Source organism: Rhinatrema bivittatum, chromosome 13 (genome assembly GCF_901001135.1).
Source record: "Rhinatrema bivittatum chromosome 13, aRhiBiv1.1, whole genome shotgun sequence".
In the NCBI taxonomy this organism is placed as follows: domain Eukaryota; kingdom Metazoa; phylum Chordata; class Amphibia; order Gymnophiona; family Rhinatrematidae; genus Rhinatrema; species Rhinatrema bivittatum.
Window position 1 is genome coordinate 19,554,089 of NC_042627.1, and position 18,571 is coordinate 19,572,659.

General features: G+C 46.4%; 1 protein-coding gene across 2 annotated transcripts in view; it reads left to right on the forward strand.

Annotated features, from left to right (window-relative positions):
• The window catches only part of HCN4 (hyperpolarization activated cyclic nucleotide gated potassium channel 4), a 337,366-nt gene that overhangs the window by 31,507 nt on the left and 287,288 nt on the right, over positions 1–18,571 (forward strand). The gene's annotated exons all lie outside the window — the stretch shown is intronic.

Below are 18,571 nucleotides of genomic sequence, written 5' to 3' on the forward strand. Positions count from 1 at the left end.
AGATAAACTGGTAAGACACAGAATACCTAACATTGGTTCATTAACTTTACAGGGCCAGCAGTGGGCAAGTGAGGGCTATGGGTAGTGCATTAATTTACTGGGACCCAACTATTGCTAACAGGAAGTCTGCACTGTAGGTTTTATCTTCATTGCCTGCTCAGGGATGAAAAGGCACCATACCTCATGAGTGTGTTGCAACTCAGTTTGCAAGTTATTGTTCCCTGTACGTACCTGGATCAGTCCAGACAGTGGGTTATGTCCCCAATCCAGCAGATGGAGTCAGCACAAGCTTTGAGGGGGCTTATCCATATATACTACTACCCCCTCTGCAGGAGTTCAGTATCTTCTGACTCCAGCAGATGCGAGTAGGGGAATCAGGCTTCCCCTCCTTTTCCTTTTTCTTCACTTTCTTGCTTGATTATGGCTTGTTGTTGTCTTTTTCTGTGGATCAAGTTTGTATCAAGTTTGTATTAAGTTAAAAAAAAAAAAAAAAAGCAGAGTTCTTTCAACTTCTGGGGAGTGGCTTATCTTCCTTGTCTCTTCTCTGCGGCCTTGCTGTTTATTTCTCGTTGCAGCCAGGGGTAAGTTTGTTTTTCCTTTGTAGTTTTTTCCTTCACAGCTCAGCCCCCGGTGCCTGTGAAAGCCGGTGGAGCCGGCCTCTTCGCTCTTTACTCCCTCATCCGCGGCCATTTTACAGCTCCTCATGGGCTGCTGAGCCATTTAGGGAAAGATGTCTGGGGCGGGTCGTGTGGCCAGGAAGGCCCCCCCGCGGCACCCTCCTCTATTTTCGGACAGCGGGCAGTGCGGGCCGACCGGGCCCCCCCGCAGCGGCGCTTTTGTGCGCGTGGCCCCCCCCGTGGCTTTTTCTTTTCTCCTACAGCGATCCCGATGCCGCGGCCGTCCCGCTGTGCGGCCTGCGGAGACCCGGGGTCCCGGATTTCCCGGGAGGGCATCTGTGCACGATGCCTTCCCGGGGGGGGAAGGTACCTCACAGTCCCTGACTGATTTCTCTTTTTTGCCCGGGCGGCGCGGGCCGGCCACTCCGCCATTTTTGGCGGGAACGGCGATCATTTTACATTCTGAGCGCCCTGAGGCGCAGGCCACGAGGGGGAACGGATCCCTGGAGGCCACGAGGGAGAACGGATTCCTGGAGGACTCTACCAGCGGGGGTGTTCCCCCGATTTTGGTGCAGGAACCAAGCACCCAGAGCCAGGGAGCAGGAACCACGCCGCCCCCGAAGCGCACCCGAGCAGGCCGGGGTTCTCTCCGGAGTTTATCCTGCTCATGCATACCGCTTATCTGCAGGGGCTGGAAGCACCTGTGGGACCCCCCCCTCCTAAGATCCCTCGGATGTCGCCCTCGACGCCGGCCCCCCCCGACCCTCCGGGAGTGGGGGCCTCCCGCCTCCCTACCCGGGTCCGATCCACGCCCGCGGCAGTGGGGGCGGTGCCAGACCCAGCGGGACATGGACTTGACCTCCCGGACGGGGGACAAGGGGACGGCACGCAGGAGGGGGATGATCCGCGTACCCTACGCCTCTTCCAGAGGGAAGAGCTGGACGACCTCATCCCGCAGATCATCCAAGAATTAGATTTGGACCCGCCACCAGACCCGCCTGCCCCAGTAGCTCCCGCTGTCGTCACTTCTTCAAGGAAGGGAGATCCTGTCCTGGCGGCACTCCGGCCGAGGGCTCGGGCTTTTCCCATTCATGACTCGTTTTTACAACTTCTCACCAGGGAATGGGACACCCCGGAGGCCCCCCTGAAGAGCAGCCGGGCTATGGAAAAGCTGTACCCGCTCCCCGAAGATTTCTGGACCTCATCAAGGTCCCAAAGGTGGACTCCGCAGTGTCGCGGTCACGAAGAGGACGACTATCCCAGTGACGGGAGGTGCGGCGTTGCGGGACACACAGGATCGTAAGTTGGAAGTTTTCCTTAAGCGGGTTTTCGAGGTCTCACCCCTCACGTCTCAGAACCTGCCGTCCGATGAGGCTGCCCAGGCAGATCGGCTAGAAGCCGCAGTGGCGTATGGGGCGGACGCCTCATACGACCTTTTTCGGGTCCTCGCAAGATCCATGGTTTCGGTAGTGGCAGCACGACGACTACTGTGGCTACGCAATTGGGCAGCTGATACGTCCTCTAAGTCGAGTCTGGGCTCTCTTCCCTTCAGGGGCAAGTTCCTCTTCGGGGAGGATTTGGACCAGATCATCAAGTCCCTGGGGGAGAACGCTGTTCATCGGCTGCCGGAGGATAGGTTTCGACCATCCAGAGCATTTTCTTCTTCTCGGACCAGAGCCAGAGCGCAACGGCGCTACAGGGGATACAGACAGGCGGGCTCCCGGTCATCCGCCCCCAGGTCTCAGCCCTGGTCGCGCTCCTTTCGCGGGCATCGGCCCGCACGCACTACTCCCGGAACCGGGAACCCCTATACCAAGTCTTCACAATGATGCCAGTCTCGCCCACTCCCCTGTCCCCAGGATTGGGGACCGACTAACGTATTTCTACGCGGAGTGGGCACGGATCACCTCGGACCAGTGGGTCCTGGATACCATAAAACACGGCTACGCATTGGAATTTGTCCGCCCCCTGCAGGGAAGGTTCATCTTTTCCCCCTGTGGCTCGGACCTCAAGAGAGGAGCGGTGCTGCTGACTCTGGACAGACTCCGGGAGATAGGCGCTATTGCGCCCGTGCCCTTCGGAGAGGTGGGCTCGGGCCACTATTCCATCTATTTCGTCGTACCAAAGAAGGACGGTTCCTTCCGGCCTATCCTAGACCTCAAGGAAGTCAACAAATCCCTTCGAGTCGTCCGGTTCCGCATGGAAACGCTCCGGTCAGTGATTGCGGCGGTGCATCGGGGGGAGTTCCTCTCCTCCCTGGACTTAACGGAGGCCTACCTGCACATTCCCATCCGCCCGGACCACCACCGTTTCCTTCGTTTCAAAATTCTGGACCAGCATTTTCAGTTCACGGCTCTCCCGTTCGGATTGGCGACGGCGCCGCGCACCTTCACCAAGATCATGGTAGTCGTGGCGGCAGCTCTCCGGAAGGAGGGCATCCTGGTTCATCCTTATCTGGACGATTGGCTCCTCTGGGCGAAGTCATTCGATCATGGACGCTCAGCGGTGACTCGAGTAGTACGGTTTCTACATTCCCTGGGATGGGTAGTGAACTTCTCCAAGAGCTCCCTCATGCCCTCGCAACGCTTGGGTTTTTTTGGGGGCGACCTTCGAAACCCTACTGGGCAAAGTTTTTCTGCGCCAGGACAAAGCTCAATCCTTGCGGGATCACACACGACGGTTCTCTGCGTTACCAGAGCCCACCTCCTGGGACTACCTGCAACTCCTGGGAGTGATGGGGTCCACCATCGACCTTGTACCTTGGGCTTTCGCGCACATCAGGACCTTACAGTGGGCACTCCTCTCCCGTTGGAAACCAGTATCGCAGGACTACCAGATGATTCTCCCGCTCCCGCAGAATGCCAGGGACAGTCTGGGCTGGTGGTTGGATCCGCCGAACCTGGCCCGTGGCGTGTCCCTCGATCTGCCAAATTGGGTGGTGGTGACCACCGATGCCAGTCTAGCAGGCTGGGGTGCAGTCTGCGATCGAAGCGCCACGCAGGGGACGTGGTCCATGGTGGAGGCGAAGTGGTCAATCAACCGTCTGGAAACCAGAGCGGTCCGGCTAGCTCTGCGACATTTCCTCCCGCTTCTTCGGAACCGGGAAGTCAGAATCCTATCGGACAACGCTACCACCGTGGCCTACATCAACCGACAAGGAGGCACGCGCAGCCCGCAGGTCGCGCTCGAGGCGGCGCTGCTGATGCAGTGGGCGGAGCGTCATCTCGTCCGGCTAGCGGCCTCGCACATCGCCGGTGTGGACAACGTCCAGGCGGACTTCCTCAGTCGTCAACTGCTGGACCCCGGAGAGTGGTCTCTCTCCGACAAAGCGATGCAACTTCTCGTCCATTGGTGGGGGGCCCCTCACTTGGATCTGATGGCGTCCGCTCTCAACGCCAAGGCTCCACGCTTCTTCAGTCGCCGGAGAGAGCGCGGCGCGGAGGGAGTGGATGCCCTGGTCCTCCCGTGGCCGCCACATCTTCTGCTCTACGCTTTTCCACCATGGCCCCTGGTGGGCAGGATGCTCCGCAGAATAGAAAGCCATCAGGGGACCGTGGTTTTCGTCGCCCCGGAATGGCCCAGGCGACCCTGGTTTGCGGACCTGCTACAGCTGGTGATCGACGGGCCAATCAGGCTGGGGCACCTCCCCCAGCTCCTACATCAGGGCCCGGTATTTTTCGAGCAGGCAGAACTCTTCTGTCTTGCAGCCTGGCTTTTGTGAGGCGCCGCCTCCGGCGTCGGGGCTACCCGGAGGCAGTAGTATCCATGCTATTGCGGGCACGAAAGACATCGACGTCGGCGGCCTATGTTCGAGCTGTGGTGTACCAGCCAGGCCACGAGACCCGCTAAGGCTTCTGTACCTCAGATCCTTCAGTTTCTACAGGCGGGGGTGGAAAAAGGGCTCGCCTATAATTCACTACGGGTTCAGGTGGCCGCCCTTGGCTCGCTGTTGAGCGATGGGGGCTCTCTTCTACAGTATCCTGACATTGCTCGTTTTCTCAAGGGTGTCAAGCATATGTGTCCTCCGTTACGGGACCCTTGTCCCTCCTGGAGTCTTAACCTGTGCTTCGCTCCCTGTCGAGACCACCGTTCGAGCCGCTGCGCAGCGCAACGATAAAGGATCTCACTCTCAAGACTGTATTTCTTGTGGCCATCTGTTCCGCTCGACGCATCTCGGAGCTGCAGGCTCTGTCGTGTAGAGAGCCCTATCTCCGTTTCTCCGACTCTGGAGTTTCGCTTCGCACCGTTCCCTCCTTCCTTCCGAAGGTGGTTTCTGCATTCCATGTGAACCAGACGGTGGAGTTGCCGTCCTTCTCTTCCTCAGAGCCGAAGTCTCTCCATCTCTTGAATGTCAAGCACACTCTGCGCCTCTATCTGGAGGCTACAAATGAGTTCCGGACCTCTGACCATCTCTTCGTACTCTGGGCCGGTCCTAAGAAGGGGTCTCAGGCCTCGAAGACTACCATTGCCAGATGGCTGAAGGCCGGCATTGCTGCTTCCTACATTGGGTCGGGTCGGACTCCCCCACCCGGAATCATAGCGCATTCTACACGTTCTCAGGCGGCTTCCTGGGCGGAGGTTCGCTCGGTATCCTCGCAGGAAATTTGTAGGGCAGCCACCTGGAAATCGTTACACACGTTCTCGAGGCACTATCGTCTGCACCTCGCCTCTTCAGTCTCTGGACACTTTGGCGAGCAGGTTCTCCGAGCAGGCCTCGCAGGACCCCACCCGATTTAGGGAAGCTTGGGTACATCCCACTGTCTGGACTGATCCAGGTACGTACAGGGAAAAGAAAATTATTACTTACCTGCTAATTTTCGTTCCTGTAGTACCATGGATCAGTCCAGACGCCCACCGCGTTTGGGTTCTTGATCCTGCACAGCTCTGCGCTACTTCTTGCTCGCAGTGTTCTTTGTCTTCACAGTCGTTTCTTTTCGCTGTTTTTCACAGCTCCCTACAAGTTGGTAGGATGTTTGCAGTTACTTGTTGCGGTTACAATTGTTTTCATTATCTGTTTCCACAAACTTGATCCTTCGGGGGTTTCTACTCTGGCTTTGATATACTCGATACTGAACTCCTGCAGAGGGGGTAGTAGTATATATGGATACGCCCCCTCAAAGCTTGTGCTGACTCCATCTGCTGGATTGGGGACATAACCCACTGTCTGGACTGATCCATGGTACTACAGGAACGAAAATTAGCAGGTAAGTAATAATTTTCTTTTTCTTTCTTCACATGTAAGCAGCGAGAATAAAATATATTTGCAGTATTGCTTCTATGAATTATCTTCTAGACACACAAAGAAGGAAAGATAGCAATGGAAATTACATTGAGATGGAGGCACAGACTTAAAGTAGGGAAACAGGCAGAGAAAGAAAGAGGACAAAGGGAGTGAGAAAGAGGAGGAGGAGAAAGGGATCAGTTGTACAGAGCTAAGAGTTTAAAAGAAAGGTGCTTGGCGCCCTCACACACTGTCATTATGTGTACAGACTGGTGATTGCAAAGCAAACACTTGAACTAGAAGGGATGCCCTGTCTTTCTTGCACCACTGAACAGAACTGTTTGTCGATGATACCCAGTGGGACATTTTAAAATGTTAACTAATGAAATCCAGAACAAGATCCCACAGCTATGGCGGCACCTGACGTGCTGGGACAAGAATGAAGACTTTCCGACTTTGTGGGTCTCCACCAGTAGCAGGAAGATCAGAGATAAATACAAAATGATAGGTCAAAGCGCAGATCAATGAACTGCAAACAAAGAGAATGCTTACTATATTAAAAAAAAATATAATAATAAATTCCGACAATAAAGAGATTTTGAAAGATCAAACATTTTCACATCATTGACCTGGAAGCAAGTGGTGTTCATGAATAATTGAATGTGCAGGCTGTTTCAATCAGCCTTGTATATCAAAGACATGGAATGGGTGGCAAGCTGGAGCCTAAAGCTGCTCAAACACCATGGACTAAAATAAAGTTGCCTGCTTCTAGTCTCTCTTCAGAGATGGCAGGAGTCTAGTCTTGGACAGCTTACCGGGCTTTCATTCGATTTTCAGGCTGGTCTTAGCAGCCATTTCAGTGTCACTGTGCACTCCCGAGAACTGTCACCAGATGTGACCACATTCCCTGGAATGTCTGTTCTCAGTTCATTGGATCTTTTGTTGTTTTGCTTTGGCTGTTACGCTTTGTATGCTCTGTTCTGCTGGGATTTATAATCCCGCTGCCAGTGCAGTGGTCTCCCAATGAAGCCCAGGCTTCACAGTGAAATACACTGTCAAGGTTGCAAGGGGTTCATTGGAAGTTTAATTCTCAGAAACTAAAATATTCTCTCGTTTTAAGGTGTCACAGCACTAGCTACAATACACACAGGGGTAGATTTTAAAAGGTGCACGCGTGCGCTCATGTGCACGCGGTTCCCGGTGCCCGCACGTGGACACGCAGGTTTTCTAAGATGCGTGTGCATGCTTATAAAATCTGTGGGCCGCGCACACGTGCGCCGGATTTAAAAAAAACCGCACGTGCATGTGCGGGCAGTGCTCAGAGAGGGGGGGATTTTAGTAGATTCTGGTCGCCGTATCTCAAAAAAGATATAGTTGCAATGGAGAAGGTACAGAGAAGGGCAACCAAAATGATAAAGGGGATGGAACAGCTCCCCTATGAGGAAAGGCTGAAGAGGTTAGGGCTGTTCAGCTTGGAGAAGAGACGGCTGAGGGGGGATATCATAGAGGTCTTTAAGATCATGAGAGGTCTTGAACGAGTAGATGTGACTCGGTTATTTACACTTTCGAATAATAGAAGGACTAGGGGGCATTCCATGAAGTTAGCAAGTAGCACATTTAAGACTAATCGGAGAAAATTCTTTTTCACTCAACGCACAATAAATCTCTGGAATTTGTTGCCAGAGGATGTGGTTAGTGCAGTTAGTGTAGCTGGGTTCAAAAAAGGTTTGGATAAGTTCTTGGAAGAGAAGTCCATTAACTGCTATTAATCAAGTTTACTTAGGGAATAGTCACTGCTATTAATTGCATCAGTAGCATGGGATCTTCTAGGTGTTTGGGTAATTGCCAGGTTCTTGTGGCCTGGTTTGGCCTCTGTTGGAAACAGGATGCTGGGCTTGATGGACCCTTGGTCTGACCCAGCATGGCAATTTCTTATGTTCTTATGTTCTTATGTTAGATTACGCATAGTGATGAAATCAGGCCTTCCCCTGTTCCCTCCCAGTCTGCTCCAATTAAGGAACGGACTGGGGGAAAAATTCCCTACCCTCTTCCTAAAGCCCCTCCCTCTTCTCCTTTCCTCCCCATCCCCTTAACCCCTCCCAGAAACGTACATTTTTTTTGTTTCACTACTTACTGCTCCCCTGGAGCAGAAGTAGTTTGTGCGTGCCGGCCGACTGCTGGCGTGCGCTTCCCCAGGACAGCGGCTAATGGCTGCGGTCCCTGCCGGCCTCCGTCCTGCCCCTCCCCACCCCGACCATGCCTCCCAGCCCACCCCTTTTTTAGGGACCGGCAGTTGTGCATGTATGGTCACATGCATGGCCGAGCTGTTTTGATAATGCGCGCAGTGCACACAGGGCCTGGCCACACGCATATGTGACGATATTTGCATGCGTGGCCAATTTAAAATTCGGCCCTAACTTGTAAATTAAAAAGCGGATCATTATTTTCACCCTTATGTTTCTGGAAATTCTAGGGAAAAATGACTCCAAATCCTTGTTGCTTTTGTAGACAATATTCAAAAGATTTTTCTGGATAAAATTGAATTTTCACTAGATAAATCTATGTGTTTAAAACTTTTATCCTTTTTAAGGGACTAAATCTGTGCTGCTAAAATTTCAAGTTGCATGAATTTAGCTGGGTTAGAGGCATCTTTAGATGAGAGCGAGAGAGGCCTGTCTGATCCCTTCTCAGCTTGTGATGTGAAAATCTTGCAGGTGTGAGATAAATTTAACGCGCATTGCAATAAAATACCTATGCGATGTGGTAAATAGCGTACGTTGCGGTATCTCAAAAATTTCCCTAGCCACCCCCCTTTTTTATCGCGGGCGCTATTCATGCAAAATTTATAGCAAAATGATGAATCGAGGTCTAAATGTTTTGAATTTGCATAAGCATCTCGCAATGCGTTATTTATCATATGCATTACGGTGTTATCGCGGGTGTTAGGGCCCTAACGCCCATAATATGGCCCTAACACAATTTGATGAATGACCCTGTTAGCTGGTTAATGCAGTATTCAACTCTAATCAGTTAAATTTAGCTAAATCTCAGCCATGCAAATGGCAGAACTGAATCTTTCGACTCAAATTCTGAGTGGGTAGATTTAGCTGAATTTTTGCCCTCATAACTTATCCATGTAAAGATACCTGTTCGGCAGGATTTTGAATATTGATTTCTTGGCTTTGATCCTAAACTATTCTGGTATTTAGAGGTTTATTTTTCCCTATAAAAATTGCAGGACTACAGATGTGATTTATTTATTTATTTAATGCTATTTATAAGCCACCAATGCTAGAGGCTCTAGGCAGCTTACAGGAAAGCATACATCGAAAATGGAAAACATATAACATAAATGTCATCAGTGACAAGTTTCATTAAGATTTACATAAAATAAATGTGACCAAAATAACTAATTAGGCAAAAGATCCCATGATGGAGTTTAAAGTTTAAAATTAGGAACATCAATACTATTCCAATGAGTTTGGAGTCATCTAGGAAGCAAGTACACAGCTGAATCCTGGCTCCAAACTAATAGGGAGATATTTTTCCAGTTTTACATTTTTATAAATTATTAATTCCCATTTCATGGAATTCTCTCCCAACCTCCCCCATTTCCCCCCCTCATCTCCCTCTCAGCTTGATCATAGTAATGGATCTGCCTTTGGCTCTAAGAACAAGCACTGTTGCAAAGAAATTGTGTTTTGTTGTTACAGCAAAAGTTGTGGTTGAGAAAAAGTCAGGGTGGGAATTGAAGTTATTTGCAGCCATTTTGTAGGGTTTGACAAGCTAGGCAAGGGCCCCTGAGGCCATTTCCCCAGAAACGAGAGAAAGCAGCAGCAAGTAATAGAAAACTCTCTTTAATCAGCCTGCACTGGCAGAGACATAGAACCATAGATATTTAAGTATATACAGACACGGACAGAAAGTCACAGACACAGCCCACACAGATTCAGCTATTGTGCACAGAAAAAGACAAGACTGCACACCCACACTAACAGCACCTACAAGCACATTGTATGCATGGAAAAAGTAACACTTGAACCGACCAGAACACAACCACAGAGGCTTAACGTGCGTGAATGCCCAATTAGCTAAAACTAGCACTCACAGAAACAGGCACACAAAGATCAAAGGCAGACAGGCATCGTCACTGGGCTTTTTGTTTTGTTTTGTTGTGTCTTTCATCAGTTACACCTTAAAATTTATGGGAATTTCATTGTACAGTTTCTGCTGGACTGCCATGCAAACCATATCAATGAACACAAAACTCACTGGAGCCTCTTTTCTCAAGAGCAGCCCCTTAAAAGGATTGAAATGGTCATACCAAACAAAGCATTAAATCGCTTCCTTCTGATAATTATTGCTGCAAACAAAAATGGCTCATTTCACCCAAAAATCAGGACTAGTACAATTTACAATCAAAACACAGTCCTTGATTTTTGCAAATAAAAATGACTTCTTACATTTACTCCTATCCTCCTCCAAGGCTTCGAAAGCTTCCATTTCTCAAAAATAACATAGAAACCTTCAACATTTTGGTGTCTGCCTCTCTGACTCACATAATGCATTACCTGCTTTAGTACAATATTTGTGAATTTAATTATCTCCCTTCCGGATCATACGAGTCAAGCGTCCTGATGTCATCAACTAGAACTGAGCAAATAAAGCAAGCACACTGTGCGTGTTTTGACTGTGATGTCAGCTTAAACTTAACATAAAAATGGCAAAAACTTTTCAAATTCTTGTATCTTGTAAATATTTTCTAAACCATTTATGTTGCCCTACTCCATAGGAATGAATGGGGAAAACGAAATGAGAAAAATAAATATGAAATCTTGATGGTTGATAAAAAAACGACTTACATGTAGGTAAAAAAAAAAAGGAAATTGTAAAAATGTCTCATCCCTGGTGTACATTTTGCTGGACTCTTTATTTCCATATGACAAGCACCTCACATGAAGGAGGGCTACTCCCTTCCCAAATACAACTTTAGGTTTTTGCATAACGAGGAAGCTTTATTTTCCACATTTCCATTCCTAGCATAGCATAACCTGACATCTATAAATTTAAAGGTGAATTTTAAAAACCAGACACGTGCCAAAATTGGGGAGATGGGCATGCAGCTTGCACGTGTGTGTTCACCTGATTTTATAAGCTGGCCACGTGTGCACACAAGTACCAGTGTGCAAATATCTTGCACGGGGGGGGGGGGGGGGGGGAGAAAGGGCTGAATGTGGATGAGGGATGGGCGTTCTGGGGCAGGAGCAAGAGATTTATGTGCAAGTAGCTATGCTCCTGGGCATGCTCAGGTATATTTCAGCGCAAAGTTACTTCTGTTATGGATGAGGTGTAAGTCTTAATAAAACTATGTCCAGGCATCTATGAAGTGTTTGAGGGGTTTGGGTTAACTGGGGGATGTACAGATTAAAGAACCAGGGGGGTTTGGAGGACTTAGCTCTAGTCTGGGCAAACTGATGGATGAACTAGTGAAACTGGTCATGTCCTGGATGCGCATCTGTTATAAAATTCTCTCACTTGCGTGTCCCAAAGCCAACTTATGCTGCTGTGTGCGCCAAGATTAAAATTAGGAGCACACATATGCATGCCAGGGTTATTTTATAATATGCGAACATTTGTGCGCACAGGATATAAAATTGCCAAGTATCTGGCTGTGCACCCATATACACATGTATAGGTACGCCTGCATGCCCATTTGAAAGTTACAATCCATATGCAAAACAAGCTATCCAAAGGGAAAGATAAATTAGGGGTTTGGAGACAGAGTGGCCATCTGTCACAGCAATCATCTTCAGGTTCATATTACATTGAAAACGTGAACTATATCATCAAAGACTGCTGGCACTAACCTTTAAAAAGGAGATAGCGCAGCTTTTAAACTAGATGATGGGGGAAAGTCGACAGTCACTCAGAAGCGCATGGTTTGGAATGATGCATCTTTGAGAACAGGGAAATTAGGACATCCCAGTAGAGAAATTGCAATAAATTCTAAAGTGGGCCAGATGTCTTTAAGTAAAAATCAGAAAGATTCTGAATTACCTTGTCAACTGATGAGCAAGTTGTTAATAAAACAAAAAACATACTTTTAAATGACTATACAAAAGATAAAAAAACAACTTTTCCCAATGGAGAAAGGTGAATAGTGGAGTGTGCCAGGGATCTGTTCTGGGACCACTGCTTTTTAATATATTTATAAATGACCTGGAAATGGGAACAACAAGTGAGTGATCAAATTTGCCATGACACAACATTATTCAAAGTTGTTAAATCACAAGAGGATTGTGAGAAATTGCAAGAGGACCTTGAAAAACTGGGAGTCTGGGCATGCAAATGGCAAATGAAATTTAATGTGGACAAGTGCAAAGTGATGCACTTAGGAAGCGTAATCTAAATTATAGCTTCACAATTGAAGGTTCCATATTTCGGAGTCACCATTCAGGAAAAGGATCTAGATGTCATCATTGATAATATGCAGAAATCTTCTGCTTAATGTGCAGCAGCCAAGAAAGCAAATAGAATGCTAGAGATTATTAGGAAAGGAATGGAGAATAAAACAGAGAATATCAGAATCCTCTGTATTGCTCCATGGTTTGACCTTATCTTGAGTATTGTGTGCAGTTCTATTCAACACATCTCAAAAAAGATATAGCAATTAGAAAAGGTACAGAGAAGGGCGATTAATATAATAAAGGGAATGGAATGATTCCCCTATGAGGAAAGGCTAAAGAGGTTAGGACTCTTCAGTTTGGAGAAGAGATGGCTGAAGGGAGATATGATAGAGGTTTATAAAATAATGAGTGGAATGGAACAAGTAAACAATCAGTTGTTTACTCTTTCAAAATGTACAAAGACTAGGGGACACACAATGAAGTTAGTACATAGTGCATTTAAAACTATTAAGAGAAAATCTTTTTTTACTCAATGCATAATTAAGCTCTGGACTTCATTGCCAGAGGATGTGGTGAAAGCTATCAGTGTAGATGCATTTCAAAACGATTTGGACTAACTAGTTCCTGAAGGAAATGTCCATAAATCTTATTAAGGTGGAGTTGCAGATATCCACTGCTTATTCTTGGGATAAGCAGCTTGGACTTAATCAACCTCTTGGGATCCTGCCAGGTACTTGTGACTTGGATTGGTCACTGTTGGAAACAGGATACTGGGCTTGATGGACCCTTGGTCTGACCCAGTACAGCAAGTCTTATGTTCTTAGGTAAATCTTTTATATTTCATGTATAGTGCAAGTATAATGGAAGTACTTGAGAATATACGCAAATATGGCAGTAAAACAAAATTGGATATGTCTGGATATAGATCACTGACCAATATGAATCATGTCTCCAGTCCCCATCTTGAAAAAAACACTATCCATGCACTCTGTCAAAATAAGTTCTTTAGGATATCTTGTTTGACCCAAAAAAAAAATTGCAATCTCATGTTCCATACCTTCAACTGTGGTGATAAAACAGGAATATGATTCACAGATTTACACATAGGACAACAAAACACAAACTATCTTACATATGTACTAATTAGTTATAAAGTCACATTCTACCCTTTATATCCTCTCAACCTGTCAAAAAGAACAAGGAGTGTCATATTATTTGCTTATATTTCAATCAATAACAGCCCAAGTTCACAATGTATTCTGGGGGTTATCCAATTATCAATATACCCAAGAAAATCCCCAGTAGCAAATTTAATTCATTATTTTTATTTTCATCAATTCTTTTGTAGGACCTTCGAGTCTATCCAGGTAGAGTGTCCATCAAGCTAGGTTGAGAGAACATTGCACAAATCTCATCTTTGGGTGAGTTTCCTCACTCCGAAGGTCATCAAATCTTCACAAGAGAGCACTGTTCTGTTCGTACATCTCACGCTGAATGACAAAGTGACCCCTAACCCCTACACTAAACCTCACCTCAAGTAACTAGGTGGGCCTCATATAGAGCTATAAATACTTAACTACTAGAAGGGCCTTATAGCTAGTCTCTCTCTCTCTCTCTCTCTCTCACTCTCTCTCTCTCTCTCTCTCTCTCTCTCTCTCTCTCTCTCTCTCTCTCTCTCTCTCTCTTCCCCTCCCCTCCCTCCCCATACACATCCATAAATGCTCTCCCTCATGTACACACATATCCATACAGGCTTTCTCTCTCACATAAACTCACAGTTGCATACAGCCTCACACATACAAATGCATATAGGTGATCCCCGTCACTCACACACAACCCCCCTCTCCTCCACAAACATATATGCACATAGGGTCTCTCACACACACACATACTCTCCCCTTCACTGTCCCTCTCTCCCTCTCTCCCCTCCCTCTTTCCCCCTCCTACCTCTTTCCCCGCTCCTCCCTCCTTCTCAGCTCTCCTCTCTCCTCCTCCCCTTTCTCCCTCACTAGCCTGCCTGCACTTCTTAGTCTTTTTCCATTGTACATATGTATATATTTGCAAACGTTGCTATAATATAATTTAATGCAAACTTTCCCATGTTATCTCCCACCCCCTTTTAATACCTTGTTCGCATGTTTTAATCGTTCAATGTAAAGCGCCATGCCTAGCGCCAGTTTATGTTACAATGTGAACCGATATGATATCCTGGATGAATGTCGGTATATAAAAATTTTAAATAAATAAATTAAATAAATACTCTCTCTTATGGCCTTTTCCTCGGACCCCTTCAGCCTCTTTTCGGGCCATGGCAGGATGGGGTGCACTGTGGCCCAGCCAGCCTCTCTTCAGGCTGCAGCAAGATGGGGGGGTCAACTGTGGCCCCTCCAGGCCTCACTTCAGAACCCTGTAGGTACTTCGATAATCTCATCTGCGGCAAGGTGAGGCGGTGGCCACAGAAGTATTTGGGGAGGGGGCACTTTTTGCTGCCCCCAAAATTTTGCCACCTCACTTTGCCTGTTGATAGATTCACCCCTGCAAACCCTCCTCTACCTCCCTCTTTATATTTTTTTCTTTTTTTAACCACAGATTTATTGTAGCATATTTATTGTAGCTTAGTTGACCTAGTTGTTTATGCGATGTAGTTCAAAACATATGCTGAATGATCTGGGCTGATTAGATGGAAGTATGACATCAAATGCTGGCCTGACTGCTGGCTGCTCAGAAAAATTGAAAATCTAACCCATTCCAGACAGATCTTCCATTGCATTGCAACAAAAGAGGCCCAGTGTGCAAATGGTAGGGCAACAGTGAAGCACATGCATTCACCTGAGTGGACATCTCACGTGGAGCAACTCAGCGTGTGTCAGTATTTATAACATAGTTAATATGAACCAATGAGATCTACTGTGTAGTATCTGGGATGGAATAGTAGCCTGATTTGTGATGCTGAAGGCAGCATATAAAGAGTCAAAATAAATAAATAACAGCCAGCTTGGTAATGTTGCTCTGTCTTTGGACACCTTTCATTTTTGTACTAAAATAGTTTATTTCATATTTATTTACACATTTTTGGAATAAAAAAGTGTGAACCCTTAATTATGGCTACACGCTCTGCTTCTAAACTCTTCTTTAATAAGCTGTGCTTCATTTTTTATGATACATTCATGCTTTACATGCATCAGTACATCCTGAGGGAGCATTGAGCGCAGAAGATTTTTCTCGTGGTTAAAAAGGATCGGTTAGTATCGCTTTACTAGGTAATTTTGGGACTTAAAGTTTTGGGGAAGAGTGAAATTGTGGAGTAAACTAATCTTTAATCAGATAATTTTAAGTGTGTATGCCTGATAAAGAGAAAAGAAAGATAGGTAATTCTAAGTGTGTGTCCCTGATAAAAGGAAAAGTAAGAGGTAATTCTAAGGGGCAGATTTTCAAAGGGGTACGCACATAAGATACGCGCATACCCCCCAAAAACCTGCCCCGTGCGCCGAGCCTATGTTGAAGAGGCTCGGTGGCGCGCTCAAGCCCCGGGACGCGCGTAAGTCCCGGGGCTTTCCTGGGGGAAGGGGGGGGGGGGGCATGTCGCGGCGGCGTGTCATCCGGGGGCGGGGCCGCAGGTGTGCTTCTATATTAGGAGCTACAACCCAGGAAAAGGATCTGGGTATCATCGTGGACAATAGTTTGAAATCCTCTGCTTAGTGGGCAGAGGCTGTCAAAAGGCAAGCAGAATATTAACAATTATTAGGAAAGGATTGGAGAATAAAACATAGAAAGTCATAATGCCTCTGTATCGTTCCATGGTGAAACCATACCTGGAGTACCGTGCGCAGTTCTGGTTGCCATATCTGAAAAGGGATAGAGCTGAACTGGAAAAGGTACAGAGAAGGGTAACCAAAATGATAAAGGGGATGGAATGGCTCCCCTCTGAGGAAAGGCTAAAGAGGTTAGGTCTCTTCATGTTGGAGAAGACATGGCTGAGGGGGAATATGATGGAGGTCTATAAAATCATAAGTGGAATAGGATAGGTAAATGTGAATCGGTTATTTACTCTTTCAGATAATACAAACTAGGGGACACGCCATGAAGTTAGTAAGTATCACATTTAAAACAAGTAAAACAAAAACTTTTCACTTAATGCAAGGTTAAGCTCTGGAATTCATTGCCAGAGGATGTTGTAAAGGCAGTTAACATAACTGGGTTTAAAATAGATATGGGCAAGTTGTTGGAGAAGTCTATAAAGTGTTATTAACCAGATAGACTTGGGCAAAGCCACTACTTATCCCTGGCATTAACTGCATGGGATATATCTACTGTTTGGGATCTTGCCAGGTACTTGGGACCTGGATTGGCCACCTTTGGAAACAGGATACTGGGCTTGATGGACCCTCAGTCTGACCCAGTATAGAAATTCTTGTATTCTTATGTTCGGTATAATGCCTGCATGGAGTTCTACCAGTGCTAGATACATAATAGTGAAAGCAGCTAGGTAGGAGGAACTTTTAAAAACTTTAAAAAGTAATAGCACTTCAAAAAATAAATAAAAATCGAAAGCTTAATTTTGTAACTGCCAGCTGAATTATCTAAACAAATGTTTGTTAGTACTGGTAAAGAAGGAAATGTCAGTGTATTGGGATCTGCATGGTAAGATAGTAAATGATGGCAGAAAAAGACGAATTGATCTATTTAGTTTGCCCATTTATTCCTGTCTACATTGTAGGTTAGGATATATTTCAGCTATCAGCCATAGAAGCTTGACCATTTGAAGCATATCACTTCTTATCCAAGTTCCCTTGTAGTTATGTAGTGCAGCTGCCCTTTCTTAAACTGGGTGGCAAGACTAAAAATTACCCTTGAATGAAACAGATTGCTCTATCTTTTCCAGCATAGAGATGGATACAGTGTTTCTGCATTTTGCTTTTTCAGGAAAAAATATCTGTCAACATAACAAGCACTTAAGAATGACCATATGACACTGCCAGGGTCTGATTACCATGGGTGATTCCCACTTCTACAGAGCTTCACTTTGTATCTCTGAGTGGCATTATAGGGTTGTAATTCAACCCATCCTATGCCCCAGTGGTTAGCATAAATATTACAAAGCATCTTTGTATAACAATGTAAGAGGTGAATTTTGATCTGTCTAGTTCCTGATCCAGGTTTTGCTGTTCTCAATCCTTTCTTCTTGTGTACATATTGGTTTGAAAAGGGTTGTAAAGGCCGCAGTCAGCACTTTATCTTACTAGACTTGGAAAGGTTGCTGGGAACACTGCATATCTAGGAGAGAGTGAATGAGGTTTTAAAATTTACATATGAAACAAAATTATTCAAAAAAAGTTAAATTATAATCTGATTGTGAGGACTTGCAAGAGGACCTTTCGAGCCTGAGGAATTGGGTGACTAAATGGCAGATAAAATTTAATCTGAACAAGTGCAAATTGATGCATATACAGATGAATGGTCCAAACTATAGGTGCATGATGCTGGATTCCATATTAGGTGATTTCAAGCAAGAAAAGAATCTTGGAGTCACTGTGGACAAAACTTTGAAATCCTCAGCTCAGTGTGCAGTGGTGGTCAACAAAGCAAATACAATGTTAGATATAAGCTTAACATTCCCCCCCCCCCGGGGAAAGGAGGCCACCTTCTCAGCCTTGGAGAGCCCTGGACTGCTCACACAGTGTTGGGGAAATCTTGAGATCCATAGAATGAGGGCAGGAACATCTGGTCGCCTCTCTCCATGCCATCTTAAAAATGGCTGAGATATCCAGTCTGACTTCCTGCTCCTCATCTTGCCCGTTCTCTCCTGATTTGTCCTTCATAATCAGCTAGGGTAGGATGTCAGATACGGTGAACATGGCTCTGTACTTGCGTACTTCCTTTCCTCATGATACTGCACAGTGCCTGATGGCGAGAAGACTGTCTATTTTTGAAAAACCAGCAAACATGCAAAAACGTAAAAATCAGCTGTTTATGCATCAAAAAGCTAGCAGTTTTCACTGAATCTTGCCAAAATACTTGAAGCATGCAAAAGCCCTCTCAGACACAATCTCTGTTCATGTGCCATTTTGTAACCCCCCTCCCCTCCCCCGGGTAGGGGGCCATCTTCCCAGCCCTGGAGAGCATTGGACCATGGGGAAAATATTGGGTTCCATGGAATGGGGGCAGGAATACTCCTGCAGGGCCCCCAAACTCCTGGATTTGTCAATAGGCACCCATTATGCCTAGGTAGGCAAACTTTCAGGGGCACCAGGCTGGCTAAAATGCTCAGCTTCAAAGCTCCACTGAATCTCATTTCAGCAGAGAACAGCCCTCTGCCACTTTGTAAC